Raw genomic sequence first — 6,736 nt, 5'->3', positions numbered from 1 at the left:
CAAGGGTCACAAGCCTGCAAAGGGACACATGCGGAAGTCCAGGGAGGGAAAGCGTCGCCAGTGTGAAATGGAGACAGGGTTTCCAAATGAGCTCATTGCAGCCAAAGCAAGACGCAGAGGCCCTACAGATGCAGAAGGCCCAGCCCCGTTGGGCTCTCTCCTCAGGGCCAGAGCCCCTGGGCGAGCACACTTCCCTTCTCTGTGGGGTTCAGAGCAGGGCTTTCGAGCCCTGTAGGAGCAGAGGGCCAGGTGCCGTGGTGCTTGATTTAGGGAAAGGGCAACATAAAAAGCCATGGTTTCACACTCTTTCTCTCATGAGTCTTTCACACTCATACTGTGGTGCCCAGAACTGCACAGAGTGCTGGAGGTGGGGCTGCACCACCGCAGAGTAGAGCGGGACAATCACTTCCCTTGACCGACTAGTGATGCCGTGCTTGATGCACCCCAGGGTACAGTTGGCCCTCCTGGCTGCCAGGGCACACTGCTGGCTCCTGTTCAACTTGCTATCAACCACAACCCCCAGATCCCTCTCTGCGGGGCTGCTCTCCAGCGTCTCGTCGCCCAGTCTGTACATATAGCCAGGGTTTCCCTGTCCCAGGTGCAGGTCCTGGCACTTGCTCTTGTTAAACTTCATGCGGTTGGTGATCGCCCAGCTCTCCAACCTGTTCAGACCTCTCTGCAAGGCCTTTCCACCCTCAACAGAGTCAACAACTCCTCCACGTTTAGGATCATCAGCAAATGTGCTCAAAACACCTAGTCCTACATCCAAATCGTTTATAAAAACATTGAAGAGAACTGGCCCTAAAATGGAGCCCTGGGGGACCCCACTGGTGACCGGCCAGCAGCCTGATGTGGAACCATTTGCCACACATCTTTGAGCCCTACCCATCAGCCAATTATTCACGCATCGTACGATGGTTTTGTCCAGGTGTATGCTAGATGTTTTGTCCAGTAGGATCCCATGGGAAACTGTGTCAAAAGCTTTACTGAAATCCAAAAAGATCACATCAGCTGGTTTCCCTTGATCGACTGGATGGGTGATCTTATCATAAAAGGAAATCAAATCTGTCAAACAAGACCTACCCCTCATGAACCCATGTTGCCTGGGACCGATGACTGCATTGTTCCCCAGGTGCCCTTCAATAACTCCCAGGATGAACTGCTCCATAATTTTACCAGGCACTGACATGAAACTGACAGGCCTGTAGTTACCAGGGTCCTCTTTCCTGCCCTTCTTGAAAATTGGTACAACATTTGCCAGCTTCCACTCAACTGGGACCTCTCCAGATTCCCAACACCGTTGAAAAATAATTGAGAGAGGGCCCGCGATGATGTCAGCCAGCTCTCTAAGCACCCTGGGATGAATCCCATCTGGACCCGTGGACTTATACGGATCCAGGTGGAGCAGCAAATCCTGCACATGTTCAGGGTGGGTTGGGAGTTTATCGTTCCCACCGTCATGGTCCTCCAGCTCAGGGCACCGGGGGTCCCAAAGCCCATCATCAGCATTGAAGACAGAGGCAAAGAAGGCATTAAACGTCTCTGCTTTGCCTATGTCCTTGTCTGTGAGGTGACCATCCCCAACAAGTAGTGGACCTATGTTTTCTCTGGTCCTCCTTTTTCTATTCATGTATTTTTAAAAGCCCTTTTAATGGTCTCCCACAGAGCTGGCCAACTTCAACTGCAGTTGGGCTTTGGCCGCACAAATTTTCTCCCTACAAGTGTGAACAGCATCCCTGTAGTCCTTCCACGTTGCCTGACCCTGCTTCCAGCAGCCATGCACTTTCTTTTTATGCCTAAGCTCCAGAAGAAGATCCGTGGTCATCCAAGCCAGCCTACTGCGCCGCCTGCTTGACTTGCGATGTTTTGGAATTACCTGATCGTGTGCTTTTAGGAGGCAGGGCTTAAAGAATGACCAGCCCTGATAGACGCCTTCAAAAGCAGTTTCCCAGGGGACCTTGCTAACTAGTTCCCTGAGCAGCCTGAAGTCTGCTCTCCCCATATGCAGGGCTGAAGTTTTGGTGGCAGTTTTCCTCCTGTCACCAAAAATTTTAAACTCAACCACTTCATGGTCACTATGACCAAGACGGCCACCAGTTGCCACACCCCGCACAAGTCCCTCTCTGGCCTCCAGCAGCAGATCTAGGAGGGCACCTTTCCTAGTTACCTCCCTGGGGTCCAGGTTACCTCCCTGAAGTCCAGGGAGGGAAAGCGTCACCAGTGTGAAATGGAGACAGGGTTTCCAAATGAGCTCATTGCAGCCAAAGCAAGACGCAGAGGCCCTACAGATGCAGAAGGCCCAGCCCCGTTGGGCTCTCTCCTCAGGGCCAGAGCCCCTGGTCGAGCACACGTCCCCTGTCTGTGGGGTTCAGAGCAGGGCTTTCGAGCCCTGTAGGAGCAGAGGGCCAGGTGCCGTGGTGCTTGATTTAGGGAAAGGGCAACATAAAAAGCCATGGTACCAGTAGTGGTGGGACATCAGTGATCAGAAAGAGATCCAGCTTGAGCATGCCACCCAACTCAGAGGTGCTCAACTCACTACCAAGAAGCTGATTTGTCAATAGCACCAGGCCCCACGGTGCTTAAGAAAGGGAAAAGGTCCCCTGCAAGGTTAAAGGGCTCAGCTCCTTCTGCTCTGGATCAAAATGCACCCAGAAAGCTCTGGTCCAGGCCCCACGAGGGACAAATGGTGGTATAGAGGCTATGCAAGAGCAGGCAGAGAAGCCCTACGGTGCTCTGCAGAGGACAAAGAGGCTCTGCAAGAGCAGTGGGCAAGGACAGCTGACCCAAATTGGCAAGAGGGATATCCCATACCAAACTGGGATACCAATACAGACGATACGAAATTGGGTGGAACTGTTGACTCCACCGAGGGTGCTGAGGCCCTGAAGAGAGACCTAGACAGGTTGGAGAGCTGGGCAGTCACCAACAATCTGAAGTTTAACAAGAACAAGTGCCCGATTCTGCACCTGGGAAGGGGCAGCCCTGGCTATACGTACAGCCTGGGGGATGAGATGCTGGAGATCAGCCCTGCAGAAAGTGATCGGGAGTTCTGGTCAGCAGCGAGCCAAACATGAGCCAGCAGTGTGCCTTGGCAGCCAGGAGGGCCATCCATATCCTGAGGTCTATCAGGCACCTAGCCAGTCGAGGTGTAGTGGGTTTATGTGGCAAGGTTTTGGTAGCGGAGGACTGCAATTGTGCCCTCTGTAAGAAGAGTCCAGCAGCTGCCCCATGTTAGATTAGGGCCAGTTTCAGCCAGATCCAAAGGGACCCACTGCTGCCCAGAACCGAGCCAGTAAGCGATGTCTTTTGCGCCTTTCTGAGAGCAGATTTAAGAAAAGGAAAAAGCAAGGAAACAAACAAACAAAAGAAAACAAAACAAAACAAATCTACTGCACAACAGCAAGTGGTAGAGTGAGGAGTGAGAAGCAGCACTGCAATCCCCCAGGACAGTGCAGAAGGAGGGGAGGAGGTGCTCCAGGCACGCAGCAGCAGTTCCCCTGCGGCCTGTGGAGAGGCCCCTGGTGGAGCAGGCTGTCCCCCTGCAGCCCACGGGTCCCACGGCGGAGCACATCTCTACGCTGCCCACATCTCAATCCTTATGATGATCTGGCAGGGAAGAAGACTGGTGTGGCTGAACAGGGAACTTTTGCTGAGTCTCCGGGAGAAAGAGAGTCTATATCCAGTGGAAGAAGGGACAGGCCACTCGGGGAGAGTACAAGGAATTTGCTAGCATATGCAGAGAGAAAATCAGAAAGGCTACAGTCAAACATGAGCTCAACCTGGCCACTATGGTAAATGATAACAAAAAATGTTTTTCCAGGTATATTAACAGTATGAGGAGGGCCAAGGAGAATCTCCATCCTTTATTGGACTCAGGGGGAAACATGACTACTGAGGATAAGGAAAAGGCTGAGGTTCTTAATGCCTTCTTTACGTATGTCTTTCCTAGTCAGACCACTTGTCCTTGGGGTACTCAGCCTCCCAAGATGGAAGTCTGGGTTGGGGAGCAGAAGAAACCTCTCACAGTTCTGGTGGGAAGAGTTGGAGACCTGCAGCTCCACCTGGACTGTCACAAGCCCATGGGGCCAGATGGGATCCACCCGAGGGTGCTGAGGGAGCCAGTGGATGTGATTGCTGAGCCGCTTTCCAGCATCTCTCAGCCATCATTTTCGTCCGCAGAAGTCCCAGATGACTTGAGGCTTGCTAATGTGATGCCCATCTCTAAGTAGCGTCGTAAGGAGGACCTGGGGAACTACAGGCCTGTCAGCCTGACCTCGGTGCCAGGAAAGGTGATGGAACAGGTTGTCTTGAAGGCAATCGTACAGCATGTGCAAAACAACTGGAGAATCAGGCCCAGTCAGCATGGGATCATGAAAGTCAAGTCCTGCCTGAACAACCTCACCTCCTTTTATGACCGGGTGACCTGCCTAGTGCATGAGGGAAAGGCTGTTGACATAGTCTACCTAGATTTCAGCAAAGCCTTTGATATGGTTTCCCACAGTATTCTAGTGGAGAAGCTGGCAGCCCGTGGCTTGGACAGATACACTCTTTGCTGGGTTAAAAACTGGCTTGACGTCTGGGCCCAGCGAGTGGTGGTGAATGGAGATCCAGCTGGAGACTGATCACCAGTGGTGTTCCCCAGGGGTCAGTGCTGGGGCCCATCCTGTTTAATACCTTTATTGACGGTTTGGATGAGGGAATTGAGTGCTCCCTCAGTAAGTTTGCAGGTGACACCAAGCTGGGGGGAAGGTGTCGATCAGACCCATGGTCTGATTTTTTTGTTGTTCCTGTGTGGAACCAGGAGTAGGATTCAAAGATCTTTGTGGGTACCTTGCAATTTAGGATGTTCTATGATTCTGTGGATTTAAATTATATATAACATGTTTGAAATGAGGGGTAATTTCATTCAGCTACAAATTCTGATCAGATTCTGAACAGGGGTACAAACATTTGGTGACATATCATTTAAGTGACTGTAATATAGGGTTTCAAAGATGTCTTTGGTGCATCAAATGAACCTTATATTCTGCACATTTTAAAATAATAAACCAAAAGGAAAGTCAGTTAGTGATTACAAAGAAAACATTGATAAATCAGGGTTGTTATACATGTTTTTGTGTGCAGAATGGATTTCTTTCTTTTAAAATAGAAATGACATTTTAAGGTACTCTTTGGAGACTGTAGAGGTAGCTAAAAAAAGTTTATAGGGAGGAGGAGAAGCAGTCAAAGTGGTGACTCACATACCCTATTCTTCAAACTAGTAACTCACTAATCTGTTTTATTTTTGTTCTTATTTTTGTTTTTGTTTGGTAAGTTTTTGTTTTGGCCAGCGTGAAAAGCACTATAGCGCTGTCTTGTCATTTCAGGAACTAATGTTGCAGCTCTTACCCATCCTCAGTCAGTCAACAATGCCATAGACAAAAGGGGAAAAGAGTAGGAAGATACTAAGAAGGGGCAGTAGAAAACAAAGTGCAGGTTTTCCTTTTTATTTTGAAGAAAAGAATAAAGTGCTTTTCTAGGTCACATTTGGTAATACCTTACCTTCCAAATATTTTTGCAACATACTTTTTTGTTATTCAAAGAATAAGTAGAAGCAGGTTTTAACCATAATGGTACACAGAAATTGTTTTCATTCTTCAGACGAATGTAGCAGAGCTTCTGCATTACCATCCGTTAATGCTGATCTTGTCACAGATTCATGACAGTAAGAATCTGAGTGATGGAGCACTCTTCATGTGCCACACAGAGCATACATTAACCACTCTAGGTTCCACAGTGATAAAATAAACCAATGGCTAGAAAAAGCTTGTATCCAGTCTTTTCTTTGTCTTGCTGCAGTTTTCAAAGTGTTATCTTTTCCACTTTCCTATTTTAAAATTATGTTTACGCGGAACAAAATCCTACACACCATTACTACTGCTGTGATAGGGATTTAGGGGAAGATTAAAGTGAATGGAAATCAAATTTTCTTTATATTATCTCTGATAATTATCTCTGAAGAGAAGGGATGAGCTGGAGGCTGTAGTGAGGTGAGGCAGTTGTTCAAAGGCAGGTGATTGGTGTGAAAAACTACCTTTCAACTCCTGCTGAGGTTATACTTTGGCTGATTGCAGTGTAAAGTCTCACCACAAATTTAAGGTGTTAATGAGGTAATTTAACCCATGCAAATATCATCAGATCCTGTCATTTTTGGAAAACGTGCAAATATGTTTGAGGCATTTCATTTATTGTTGGCTATCCTGTTGAAGGCAGTTCACTCAGTGTTTTCAAGGGTCTTGGGAGAACTAGAGAGTCCATTTACTTTCTACTGGTGGTTAGAATCCTAGAAGTAACCCGTATAACCCACACGACCACTCACGTATCTGAGGCATGATGTTTGGTGGAGGTGTCATGGTGACTAACTACTACCTCTTTGCTTAAGGTGAAACATAATTGAACCAGTCCTTAAGAATCTTCTGTGGGATGTAACACTTTCCCGTTAGTACCTAATGCTAAATCCCTCATCCTTGAGCAAACAGTGATAGCAAAGAACAATTTCCCACACCACCTACTTGTAGCCACTGCTTTTAGGTTCATATAAAGAGTCAAAGTTAAAAGTCAAAACAGTATCTCATTTTACTCCATGTTTGTACTTCGGTTATTGGCTTTTTAAAGGTCAGTCGAAGGTTATTGTCCTACAAAAAAGGGAAAACACCTTGCTTTCGGCAGTTCAGTTCCACGTCTTTTCCAAGGGCAG

This window comes from Anser anser, assembly GCF_964211835.1.
Source record: "Anser anser genome assembly, chromosome: Z".
Classification (NCBI taxonomy): domain Eukaryota; kingdom Metazoa; phylum Chordata; class Aves; order Anseriformes; family Anatidae; genus Anser; species Anser anser.
The sequence above is the reverse complement of the archived record's forward strand: the minus strand, read 5'-3'. Positions refer to the sequence as shown.